Consider the following 14,494-nt stretch of genomic DNA (forward strand, 5'->3'; position numbering starts at 1 on the left):
CAACCCTGTTGTCTACAGTCAAGATATGAACATCATTATTTTTAGGACAAACTGGGTTATTGGAATGTTTGGGTTGGAGTGAGGTCACTTGCATGTTAAAAATGGTTGTAGGGCCTTAAAGACAAATACATAAATAAATAAATAAATGAATAAATAAATAAATAAATGAATCTTCCATATATGTATTGATATCACAGACATATAAGTAAAACCTAAGCCATTTTCCATTCTAAAACACTTCTCATATGTCTTGGGAGTCACACTGTAAAGAAATAATCATTATAACTTATACAGTTGACAAAACACATACATTTTTTCCAAAAAAGTCAAGACTTTTTGCTGTCATGACATTTACTTATGCCAATAATAACATAATAATGTCATATTTATTGATATTACACCCACAGCAATGTTATACAAGCAAATATGTGTCTAAATAGTGCACCATTTGGCCTTCCATAGAGTATATAGGCATTTTTGTCCCCTCTGGCCTTCCATACAAGAGGGGTGCCTTTATCTCCCATATATGGGCATGTACTTCCTGAAAAATAGACAAGACAGAGAGAGAGACGGATGAGCGAGCCAGCGGCAGAAATGAGCCAAAACGCGATGAATTATGGACATAAAGTGGATCAATCTTGGATATAACAGTATGGATTTAAAGCCCAAAGAGGCTGAAGTTCCAGGCTGGATAGAAGATCGCCTGTAGAGGCTAGAAAGACAGGGAAAAGACCGCCGTAAACATGAAATCGTCAAGATGTAAACGAAACCAAAAGTGAGTAAATCGCTTGTATGGTTCAAAAGTTATTAAACTATGAATCAGAGGTACTTTTTTACTCGTGGGCGAGTGTCTCGGGCTCAGATGGTTAATATCTTTTCCGACTCTATACTCTTTGCTCTTGCCCATATAAGGCATAATGTAGGACTTCACTTCTCTAAACAAACTCACAATGCATCATGGGAGATATAGAATAGCCACAGAGCTAGCAGCAGAAATTAGCAAAAATGTTATAAATTATGGACATTAAGTGGATAAATCTCGGATGTAACAGTTTGGATTTAATGCTCGACCCCAAAAAAGGCACAATTTCCAGGCTGGGTAAAAAAGCTAGAACAACCATGAAGAGACCTCTGTGACCGCCAGCTTGTTAGCTTTTAGATGCAAAAAATCAGTAAGTTTCTGTCCTTTTCAGTGGTTGAATTATGAATCAGAGGATCTGTTTTTGCTTGTATATGATTCTTTCGGTTAAGCTCAAGAGTCGTCACTAAGTTTAGTTTCATCAAAGATTGACTTGTCGCACGAGGCATCGCTAAGCTTAATTTTTGGTGTCCAGTGGGGACCCTAACACAGTTTATACAGGTTGGGGTTGGGATCCTAAAAATAACTGTTTTGGTGTTAAGAGAAAAGACTCATTTGTTGCAATAAGTTAAATGTATTAATATTATGACATATTTTAGTAACTTTGTTTGCTTAGTTGTTTTTGTAAACAAAAACTGTGCAGCTTTATTATCTGAGCAAGTACAAGTATTGAATCGGGACTCATTATTGGCAGATATTCAATATTTAAAAAAAATTGAAAAATTGGACCTAACAACAGGGGTCAAAAAAAGATAATCAGGTCATTTAAATTACTTTAGTAATCTAATGGGTTATGTTTCAAATTACATTTTAGGGAGTTTATTCAGTAATCTGAAGTCAGGAATACGTTTTAAAAGTAAAGCTGCACTGTTCAGCTGTCTGGAAACTGGCTTTCCAGGTTATCCCGATCATGAGGGTTTATATTTTATAGTATTCACATCTCCACTTTACAGTTTCAGGGAGTGTTGCTTTCTCAAAGCCATTGTGAAGCCAGGAGTCACTACATGGTAATAGCGTAATGACAGCTTGAAATGACAAGGCATGTCATTTCTATGATGAAAAAAAACAACCAAGGGTTTAATCACATGACAAACAGAAGGCATGTAATTACCAGGACTAAATACAGTAGAACATACTGGTCATTATCTCAGCTGAGTAGTAGAATACAGGGTGTATGACAAGTAGATCATTCACAGGCTCGGTTTATGACACATCACATTGAAAAGACGCAACATAGACAATCTGACAATTCTGTGTTTGGTCATGAATTATTTTCAATTTATTATTCAGGTTTAATTGTATTAGCGTGGGGCAATGATCTAAAGCACAACTGCAATTTGCATTCATACCACACTGGTCCGAATGCAAAGCACAGGCTGCCGTCTGCATTTGCGTATTAACCCGGGCTGCACATTTTCAAAAAACGTTTCATGAAAATGTGACAAGAGCATTCGGCAGAGTTCAGGACAAAAGCAGAGTAATAGAATAAATAATAGATTACTCAAAGCTGACTTTTAAACTGGGCTAATCATTTAAAGCATACAGAGCAGACACAGCGCTGACAGGTTTACATTATTCATGGTCCACACACACATGCTGCTGCAAAGCCTTGGAAACAGAGATGAAGAGCGGCTAGGTTGGATATGTTTTGTTATTTGCAGAGACAGGAAGTGGAGGTATTTGAAGAATGATTCATGTGAATTAGACACGGCTAGCAAGTCAATGGTTTTAATGGAAGGTATCACTTCAGTGTCACCTATATTTCAAAAGGTTATGTGCTTTGTGCTGTCCTTTGGGACATTCTTGACTAAAGGTCTGAATTAAATAACTGTCTCAAAACCAAAATGATAACGTTAAATATTGTAATAACGGTCTTTTTTTATATTGAGAGCATCTGTTAGATAATGCCCAGTTGAATTGTTAGCTTGATGTTGATATACTGCAGGATAAAGGGAAGGGATTTCAAACTAGAACTGTATAATATCTTTGTAATGTTGCTTATCCAGACCCAGGAGCAGATACAGAGACAGCAGTGACGACAATCACAGAGAGCGTTCTGAGAACCATGAACCATGAGTACCATACAGTATTGATTGCTTTTTGGTGTTTTATTCTAAATTGTGGATCAGGATTGACTTTAAAAATGTAATACAGTAACATGTTTGTATTGTTATTATTACTATTAAATATTTACATAGGAAAAGTTTGCAACTGATAAAATGGATTTCCATTGATGCAGAATTTCAACGTTTCCTGTGATAACATAACAAATGTATTGTTTAATTTATCTTTAAAGTGCTCATATTGTGCTCATTTTCAGGTTCATAAATGTATTTAGAGGTGTACCAGAATAGGTTTGTGTGGTTTAATTTTCAGAAAACACTATATTTTGTTGTACAGCACATTGCTGCAGCTTCTCCTTTCACCCTGTGTCTTGAGTTCTCTTTTTTAACGACAGAATCTCACTTCTGTTCCATCGTTGTTGGGAGATGCACATGCACCGTACCAGAGAAGGTCTAACAAGGTGAGAACTTCCGCTCTCGGGACACTTCCGACTTCTGAACTGGTTGTACTTCACTCTAGTTCCATATGAGGGCGCTCGTGGGCGAGGGAATGACTAGAGGTCTATGGAGCTATATCCTTCAAAATACACTTTTCTCAGGATATCATTTTTTTCTTGTTATTTTAATGATGCATTTGAAAGGGCAGGCAAAGAAAATACACACGTTCCTCTGCCTTTGACACAGTGAACCACTAGATCCTCATTTCAACTCTCTGGGATCTGGGTGTCTCAGGCTCTTCCCTCTCATTGCTTACATCTTACCTGGCAAATTGAAACTACCGGGTGATTTGGAGAGGATCTACCTGAGAACCTTGCCCAATCAAAACTGTGGTTCCTCAGGGATCAGTCCTGGGTCCCCTCCTCTTCTCTTTGTTCACCAACTTTCTCGGGTCTGTCATTCACTCGCACTTTCTTATCACAGCTACGCAGATGACATCCAATTAATTCTCTCCTTACTGGAGTCTGAAACCTAAGTAGCAGCACGTTGGCCTGTCTGACTTTCCTCTTGGATGTCCACACACCATTTGAAACTCAACCTTGACAAGACTGGGCTCATTTTCCTTCCAGGGAAGGGTTTTCCTACCCAAGACTTGACTGTAACAATTGACAATTCTGTATTAGTCCCCACTCAGACTGCCAGAAACCAAAACCTAGGTACGACACTTGACAACCAACTCTCCTTCACTGCCAACATTGCTGCAACTACCCGATCATGTAGATACATGCTGCATAACGTCAAAAAGATCTGTCCTCTTTTAATGCAGAATGCAACTCAAGTTCTGGTTCAGGCTCTAGTCATCTCTAGTATAGACTACTGAAACGCCCTACTTATTGGCCTGCCTGGCTTGTCTTCAACTACCCCAAGTTCTCTCACACTACACCGCTCCTATGCTCTATTCACTGGTTACCAATTACAGCCCGGATCCGGTCAAGACACTAGTACTTGCATACAGGGCCTAGAACGGATCAGCCCCAGCATACATCCAGGACATGGTCAAACCCTGTACCCCCACCCACCCTCTCAGCTCTGCATCAGCCAACCTGCTTGCTGCCCCTTCACAGCAAGGGACAAATAATCACACAACAAAATCCCAAGTGTTTGCTGTTCTGGCTCCTAAATGATGGAATGAGCTCCCCGTCGACATCAGGATGGCTGAAAGCCTACGCATCTTCTACCGCCAGCTAAAAACACATCTCTTCCGACTACACCTCGAATAAACGTAAAAAAGTCTATACATATCTTGAAGCTGCACTTTCCTTTCATATGGCTCTTTGTAGTTTGGCCTATTTAAGGCTAAGAAAAACTAAGAAATTGAAAGGACCTAACTACTCATTCATTCAACTTGCAATCTACAATCCATGTTGAATTTGCAACAACTTTAATTAAATCTGAGATTTCTCCGCAACAATCAGGCGAAAGAAACAAATTTAGCCTTTTAGCTCCATAGACTCCCATTCATTTTGCACTTGCCCGCAATCACCCCCAGTGCAACTCTGGTTGGAACCTAGGTCAGCACTGCTAACTAGTCAGTTGCAGTGTATGAGGGAGTACCCATCCAGCAGCTAGGCAAGCATTTTAATGTGAAAAACGTTTGTCAGAGAAGTGAAAGCTGGACTACTATAGAGCTGTTTGGAGCAGTTTGTGAAGTGTTTTCCATTGGAGATGGCAAGCCCCTTTGGGGTGATCTTTTGGCTTTTCACTTTGTAAACCTATAACATGAACAAAAAGATACACAACAAAGAAAAGGGAAAAAGCCAAAATGCATAATATGAGCACTTTAAGTTCAGAATATTAAAAGATTGTAATTTTTGGTAATTTGCTTAAACGACTGATGCTGTAGCGCACACGAATGATCTAAAGTTAATGTTAATATGCATATACTGTGTGTGTGTGTGTGTGTGTGTGTGTGTGTGTGTGTGTGTGTGTGTGTGTGTGTGTGTGTGTATATATAACATTTCTACAAATATAGGATCTTATATTCCCGTATAAACAGATCTGTTAGATTTAGTTGAACCGTGTTAGTCCCTGTATTCAAGGAATCACTTTCAGAGAAACAGAAAGGTCTCTCTTATGTGTGTGGCCACTATTTTGTTTATATTCAGACCACAGATTGGGCATTAAATTGAGATAATGAGCTTCTGTATTTCATGGTCTATTCAAGTCAGTTACATAATGGAGTAATTCCTTTGCGCCTTGAGAGAAAGAGGCATCCCTGGAGAGAATGAAAGCAAAAATGCAGGAGTCTAAAGAACAAAAGGACTATACATAATTGTACAATTATAGTTATTAACACATATCCTGAGATTTTGAGGTAATTATTTGCCAGTACCTGATAACGGATAACTTGTGATGACATTTAAAATCAAAAGGTATAAAAAGTAAACAAGTGCCTTTTAGAGTTTGAATTTTTTTTCTGAAAAGTTAAGATCATGTGTTGTTATGAGATGAAGAGATACTTAAATTGTCAGCTTGTAAAATTAGCAGTGTTCCCAATACCATTTAATTTGGGGGGCAAATATTGAAGAATACTAAGCCTCAGTCATTACTGCAGCGGCCCAGGTTCGATCTGGCACCACGGCCCTTCGCTGCATGTCCTCTTCCTCTCTCTCCCCCCTTTCCTGTCTTCAACTGTCCTATCAAGTAAAGTCCCCAAAAAGCCCCAAAAAAATCCAAAAATACATAGTGAGGAAAAATGTTGTTCACCACTTACCAGGAGTTAGGTGAGAGGATCGGTACCACTCTTGTGTCTCTATTGTAAATATCAAGCAACAAAGACTGAAAACAATGGACCAGCTACCAGCTCACACTTTCATCCATACAGAAATCCATGTGTAAAAATGACAAATTACTATTTTTCTGGGTTCACTGTGCCAGAGTATTTCTTGATCACAACCAGTTGCCTGACAACGTACAAAGACTCCAGGACGATTCTTGCTAACTTTTTCCTTTCATCATTGATTTGATGTTTTCTCACTGATAAAGTTTTGAGTCACAAAGTGAAAAACCTCAACCCACACTGTCTACTGAATCATCCCATCCTATTTCTGAAAGTCTGTTACTGTTGCAAATGTAGCTCCGTACACTCTTGTCTGATGTCTACTATCCAGCATGGATTGAACAGGTGCCTAAAAAACTTTCTCCAGCCAATTTATTCTCCCAGACATCTGCTCATTGGTGCGGCAGTGCCAGTTTCTTCCGAGACACTTTGCACATGAACCGAGCAGCTTGCATTTAGCCTGACAGCATTCAAAAATCCAGGTCATGGAGGACACAAGGAAAGTAGAACTGCTCTGAAGCAATGGACTAGATGAAATGCGTCAGATCAACCACTCAAACTCTTGAAAATTTAATACAGATTTCCTAAAAAATAAAATATTATGACATGAATCACTGATAATCTGTATTTGCTTGTTTCAACACTTCACTAAAGCTTTATGACACACATAAACTGCACAATTCTAACTCAAACGTTACATTATACTGACATGTTCTGTACAAATTCCAATGTCAATGTAAAAAATACTTGTTTTTTTGCTTTTGAAGAAGTTAAATGTTTCACATATTTTGAACAGGATTGCTCTTGTCTGGTTTGCCAGACATGCTAATCTGTTCAGCTAAAGGCTGTGGGTATTTGGCTCTGTCCGACCATGCAGCCAGGCACAAATTGTCCTCACTTGGCATAGTGGAGAGTCTCTCGGTTTACCTAGTATGCAGCGCCAGCTCAGGAGAGTCCTCTAACAAAGTTACAGTGTGTAGTTACATGAGCCGAGTGTAGTAGAAAGGGTGCGGCACTCCCCTCGCTGTGCAGATTCTCTGATAAATATTGATGATGGAAGGCAGGCCTGTTGACATAGCAAGTGGCTGTGACACAGTTACAGCTGCCAGTGAGCTGGGGAGAGCTGCACCCTTGGCACTCATCATTCTCACTGAATGGAGGGAGTGCTGAACTGTGCAACAAACCCTTTTATTAGATCACAGTAACACAATGAAATCAATCTTTGTTTGCAATGCAGGCATTTATCTGCATGTAATGCTCGTGAAATTGGTCAAACGTCTGCATAAAATATAGTCCCTTCAACTTTGTTTCATCTAAAAAATGCTGGTGAATTTTAGTCAACTGCTTCCACCAACAGAGAAGAAATGTTTTTATCTTGGAATTAAATTATTAAATTCATTGAATTGTTTTGAACTATTCATTGAATCCATTTCTTTTAAAAACTATGTCACACAGAACACATGAAAGTATGAATGCGAGTATGTTTTTTCATTTAATAATTTATTTAATCCAATACCATCCACTTACTTCAAAAGCATTTCAGATGGAGGCTGTCAAACAGGCTGAATTGCAATTTCTTTTTACTTCATTGATACACTGAACAAAACAAAGATATGGGCGACAGACGCTGGAACCGGGCTGGTACAGCTGAATCTAAAGGTGCTCATGGCCTTTTGCACAAGGATTTACACAAGCCAGTAAAAGCACAAATATCACATTAGGTCTTATAACAAGGAACTCGATAAGAAGCAGACATGCCACCCGAAAAAAATATAAGATGAATAGGTAAAAGGATGTAAAAAGCATCAAAGCAGCAACAAATCATGTAAAAATGGGAGTAAAAGCCTAGTTAGCCCCAAAAGAACATGTCTGCAAAAAACTTGTTCAATGAAATATCAAAAAAAACTAAAAACTAAAACAAAGCCTCAAACTCTGAGATTGGTACTTTCAGATAAAATGTGCACAGTTGCACAATGACAGTGAAATGTTGTCCACATGATTCCGCTTTTACTTTAAAAAAAAAGGTTCAGTTCAGTTCACTCCGTTCGTTAGCAGCCGGTAATGATCATCAAAAGTAGGATTACTGTCGATCCGTTCGTTTGGGGTTATGGGGGGGGGGCATAGGGCAGCATGGGAAGGGCAGCATGGGGGCAACACAGCAGGCTCCACCCAGAGGGCATAATCATTAACACATTAATAGATAATGTTGAATCCCACAAAGCAACTTTATCTAAGTTACCATGGAAACCACTCCTTCCAGACTTTTCTGGTGCAGTTCTCTCAGAAAAGGCTTCGAGTCAAGTTTAGAAGAATTACTTTGTTTGGAACTTTTTTACCAACATTTTAGAATATCAAAAACATCTTTTAATTTTTATAAAACAATCAAGTAGCCAAAATACAGTATTTAGTTATAGTTTTAAATACTGTATAGATTACTTGTGTGGTCCACCGTGTTTTTTTCTTTTCTTCTAATGTGCAACCACTAGCCATCAGAATTTAGATGTAATGTTTGATGTAACAGTTTTTCCAACGAAGTCTAGCGTTCCTGCTAGCGTAATTACAAATTCCACTTGTTTCACATTACTGATGTTAAATAAAGCAGGCAGGAAATCCCCAAAAACTGTTAAAAAACAGGAACACTAGGAAACTTAACACTATAAAGACAGCCAGAACTTCCAAATACAAGATACAACAACAAACTGACAACAGACAAAGGGAGAACATAAACTAAATACACAAGGCCGCGGGGTTGTAACAGGGGACAGGTGACATGAGGGCTGAGGAACAGGTGCAACACATCAGGGCGGGGCAGGCGATCATAAAGGCGTGAAAACACACAAGGCAGGAAGTCAAAGATGACACATTTGGAAGTAACCCTACAAACTCAAAACCGGAAACGCACACCCAGGATCATAAGACACCTAACTCTGAAATTATAACATACAATATACAATATTATTTAAATATTTCTACTGATAAGGAAACAATAATAGCTTGTGTTCCGACAGTCTGTGGGGGTTCCTTGTGATCCCGCTCAGCATCAGCAACCCTGCAGATGCCACCTCATCCACTCGAGGGAACAGCTTGTTTACAAGAGCACTGCCTCTGTGCCTTTGGTGTTGTGACGCTGAGATTCGATTTTTTATTGTTCAAAGAGGTCTGGTTTTGCCATCAGGGTTTATATCTCATCACAGAAAGACATCAAAGGGAGTTGAAGCGTCCTTGTGATTCTTTAGAGTCTGCCTTCTGGAGAAAACCAGCTCCATCTTTGGGTAAGAGGGAGTCCTAAAGATCTCCTGTCCTCCGTGGGCCAGGTTTTTTTTCCTTTGCTTTGCCTGTTTTGGATTGCTTTCGTTTGATTTATGTTGCGGGGTATGACTTTCTGCAAAGAATAATACAGTTTTTAAAAAAATTAAATTGGAAATCAGCCACAGTATTTCAGCAGGACGTTCCAGCTGCATATTACGTGGACTAAAATCAGTTAATTTTGGATTGTGACATTGATGTATATGGACACTAGCGTCTCACAGTGAAGCGCACAATGGAAATGAGGCAGCTACTCATGGATGGAAAACAATCTAAACACTAGTGAAGATGGAAATGTTGCGTGAGAAAAAAGAAAAGCTGTCAGCTGGAAGCATGCATCCTCACACAGTATTCATACTTGCACACATGGTAACATAAGTAACATTTTCCTATCTGCAGTGACTTAATATATCTAAGTAAGCTACTGAGGGCAAACGGCTGAACCCGTTTCGAACACGTTTTCAGCTCTATAAACAAACCAATGTCGCTTTTGAACTTTGGATTCAGTGATCCATTTATTCACATTTATTCACATTTCTATTAGATGACTCCTCCCCCATTGCGGCCTCGCTGTGTGATCCCCTGGTCCTTCACAGCAGTGTAACATTAGGCCTCCTCAGCAACAATCACGGCTGCATTCAGGTCGTCTTCTTTCATCATCTTTTTTTTTTTTTGCCAATTGGTGACAGGTTCACCATCTTTCTCAGTCTCATTTACAGATTTTTTTTGAAAAGTCTTAATACTTTGACGTTTAGTAGTAAAATTACGACCCGTTACTAACGTTCACTTCACACTCACTAACACTCATTTCGTAACCTAACGGCTCCAAATATTGCGCTTTTCTTCTTCTGTGTGAATATCCCACTGAAGATGTAAGGTCAAAAGTTTAATGTGTGCTGGACCCAGTGGCTGAACAGTAACACCTGGGTTTGCTTCAGGTTTTTATATGAAAAATGTGTTTTTTTTTAATTAATGGATTCATTCATTTTTCAAATACTGTATAAATTATAGTATTAACGAACACATTAAGGAAAATATCTTTTTATAAATAAACCACAGCAATTTCTTGGGGGTGCTGAGGGGGTGCTATGATAATCCTAGGGGTGGCCACAGCACCCCCGAACCCATCCTTGTGCCTCCCCTTACCGCCTACAGAGCTGTTAACATGGCTGTAGTCTCTTGTTCACGTTCACCTGGCAGCAGTGCTCACAAATCGCTTCCGTGAAACAGGCACCAGGTGTGGATTACAACCCGGAGGATGAAAAAGGTTGAATTCCTCTTATCTAATTGGCAGTTTGCAATAAAACTTACCGAGCACATTCATTGTCAGTGTCTAATTAGCTTTGCTGCCTCTGAGGACTGTTTAAGGAGCTTTAGTATTTAGTCTACTTATCACTGGAAATTAGTATATGGGTTACTTAAGACAGAGGGATTCTAGGGAGTGTAGTGGAAGCAGGTTGCTTGTTATTTTACCTGTTTGTTGCTAATATGGATATGCCATATTCTCAGTGTATGTCAGAATCAGTGCAGACATTTTTCCTTTTTATGGGATTAACACCTTAGGAAAACATAATGTAAATATACCACCAACTGGAAGATCAATAGACAAGTGTGAACAGAAGGCTTGAGGGAGAGAGCAGCAATCACACTCTGATTCGGACACAGACAAGTGTGACGCCAGTGAATTGCAAGTATCACAATAGCAGCGAAAACCTTATTTTTTGACATCTGTGTTCATTTCTGCTGCTCTTTATCAAATGTGCGGCAGTATTTTAAATGAGAACTTTATCCTTCGTGAAAACTCATTTGAAGTTCTGAGCATGACCTCATTCTTGACGACTGAATGTTGTCTTTGTATTGCTACTGTCTGTGGTAATCAGGCACTGAAAATAGAAATGCATTTGCTCTAATGAGGACAGCATTCATTTGGGCATGTTGTCTAAAGGTTACTCCGATCAGACGCTCCTTGGGCATCTGTGAGGCGCTCTCTCCCAGGGAGCAACACAGACAGAGACAGGAAGTCAATGATGAGGTTGGGAGTGTATAATCACACTTGGGCTTAAACTATTTGTCTGCACAGAGTTGTTATTGGCAATATCACAGTTCAAGATATTTGCAGTCCACACCATCCCCTGTGGGGATGAGTTTACACTTTCTGCGGCATTAACAAATTGCAGGAGGTGAGGTATCAGATTAGAGATGCCCTCAGGCAGCCAAAACACACATTAATCCTCAAACGACCCACTGTGCTGAAGCACTGTGCACCATTATTTTCTTTGGATGACATGGAGCAAAAGTTGGCAAAGTGTCTGCTTACTCAATTAAATGGTCAAAATCTAAACTCTTACCTTTCATTAACACTACTCAGGATACTGAGATATGAAGATTAGACTTTGCATTCAAACTTGACATAAAACATTTCCCAACAATTGAACAACCTTTAAGTTCACACCAATGGTGACAGCCCTCCATGGAACTAATAAGATGAAACTAATTAGCACTTTCACATCGCTTGCATTTAACACTGAAAACCCTCCCAAAAGACAATAGTGTATTCAGATCCTTTACCTATGTAGAAGTACTAATACTACACTGTAAAAAAAAAACGTAAAAGATCCAAGTAAAAGTCCTGCGTCAAAAATGTTAACCAAGTAAAAGTATCAATGTAAAAATGTACCTAAAGTAATTAAAGTAAAAAGTAATAATTGCAGAAGAATTTGAGTTTAATTTAATTGGCTAATAATTTATTGTATGCCTATATATTGTGTTAATAGTTTAATTCATGATAAAAAAAATCGCATTTTATAAACTGATTGGGTTTTGCATGCAAACATCTTAATTTGTGTATCTAAAGCTGTCAGATGATTTAGTATTGTAAAAAGTAAAATATTTCCCTCTGAAAGGTAGTGGAGCAGAAAATGAAATCAAATAAAAGACTCAAGTACCTTAAATTTGTATTTAAGTACAGAATTGGAGTTGATGTACATCTGTCAGGTCCATTGAGTCACAAACAATGCAGACAATAAGAATGGTATAAGAAATTTAATTGAATAAATTACAAATAAAATTTGGTGGTATGGCTCTGCTGAGGAGTCCCCTTTCATGAGCACCATGGGGACAGCAGCAGCATTAGGGGACGCTCACACGGTTCATGACTGGGAGAGCTAAACTTTTCCCCAAATGAACAGAGCAGCAGCAATAACATGTAGAAACATATGCCACGTTACACACGACAACGTGGAGCTGGGGAGGAGGTGGGTTGCATGGATGCGAGCAGCAAGCAGTTAGGAGCAAACTAAAACAGCTTTAATTAGGGCGCCCTGTTTGAGTGTAGCCATTTGCAGCAGGGGGAGTTGACCAGCTGATGCACTGATGCAGATCAGCTGCTGCAGCTCAGCTGATGTGACCGTGTTGTTGGCCAATAAAGGTTTGCAGCATCATGAGTACTTGGCCTTCCAGAACTGACGCTCAATTTAGTCACATTCAGCACAAATGGCTTTAGTATTGCAACAATACTATATGTAGAACTTTAAAAAAAAGATAACATTAAAGACAATGCAAAAGTCAATGCTATTGACCTTCAATTTCCTTACATTATTTTCTGAATAATGGCGGTTTCGTCGTGACTGTAATCGTGTGACCGTTTTATTTAACTAACTATTTAACAGGCAAAGTTTTAAACGTAATAAAGGTTGTGAGACAGAACTAGTTGTGTTAAGCCACAAGAAAACTTAAAACTTAAAATGAGTCATTTAAAGCTACTAATGTCACAGAGGGAAAGTCCTGTGTTTGTTTCACCCATCCCCCACCCCAGCCTGTCTCCTTGGCGCTCCTATAATTTCTCACTTTCTCATTTCATTTCATTCATCCACTTGCAATAATAACTACAGCCATGAGAGGTCAACACCTAACGTTATGAGCGGCTTGCATAATTGGCCCATGGCCGTTATCTTGGTAAGGACGGGCTCCATGGATGGACACAGGACTTCTACAGAAGTTACATCTACTGTTAAAAGAGCTGCCATGTCTTGAGATATCAATAACGACACAATTGTTTAAATGAAGCAACATATTCTAGGGTGTGTATACCGTGGCCGACGTGGGCAAACGCCCTGCAACTTTAGAAAACACATGCAAATAGACACAACACAAGCAAATTAAGAAGACAATTTTATTTAATTTGACAACAAATGCGCAGGATTTAGCAAACGTGCTGCAAATACACACAACACAACCAAATACATTAACACGCTACAAATATAGAAATGATGCACAAACTCCGAAAAAAGAAATGATGCAAAAAGAAAAGCAGACAAACCCCGAAAACAGATGCAACAGTATTTCCCCCGTACATCCATAAAGCTCTTCGGGTTGCTATTTGCTTACTATCAGAGATGGGAAGTGACAAAGTACAAATGACTGTACTCAAGGAGATTTTTTCAGATACTTTTACTTTACTATGTATTTTTGAGACTTTTTACTTCTTACATTTTAACACGAATGTCAGTACTTTCCACTCCTTACATTTTACTAAATTGGCTTGTTACTTTAGTTTTGAACAAAAGGTTGTCTATCAGGTGTGACTGTGCGGTCCTAATCTAGTCCTCACAAACAAGTTTCAGATAATTTCACTGGAGGTACCATAGTTGTTTGCATCATCAATACTGAATTCAATCTATTTGGATGGTACACACAGAATTCTTACAGAATCACAATTGAATTCATATCTTGCCACTCAGTCAGACTCTTATTAACCTGGAGTCTCGGTCTCTGTCACCATAAATATAAATATATGTGATGTTTTAGGCCTATTGGTAGACATCCATTTAAAATCTAGGCACATAAAGACCCTATTTTTTCCATGTCCACTGAAGTTTCTCAGCTTGCACTCTTGTCACATTTGTGTGGTCCAGGTAGAATTGCATTAAAAACGGTTGTCATTCGCAAGGCTACTTTTACTTTTATACTTTAAGTAAATTTCTAAGCCTG

General features: G+C 38.9%; 1 long non-coding RNA gene across 1 annotated transcript in view; it reads left to right on the forward strand.

Annotated features, from left to right (window-relative positions):
• The window catches only part of LOC116690261 (uncharacterized), a 21,257-nt gene that overhangs the window by 3,775 nt on the left and 2,988 nt on the right, over nucleotides 1-14,494 (forward strand). Inside the window, exon 2 of the long non-coding RNA XR_004332216.1 lies at nucleotides 12,189-12,196. This is a non-coding gene — a long non-coding RNA (uncharacterized LOC116690261). The remainder of the gene's footprint in view (nucleotides 1-12,188; nucleotides 12,197-14,494) is intronic.

This window comes from Etheostoma spectabile, chromosome 5 (genome assembly GCF_008692095.1).
Source record: "Etheostoma spectabile isolate EspeVRDwgs_2016 chromosome 5, UIUC_Espe_1.0, whole genome shotgun sequence".
Lineage (NCBI taxonomy): Eukaryota > Metazoa > Chordata > Actinopteri > Perciformes > Percidae > Etheostoma > Etheostoma spectabile.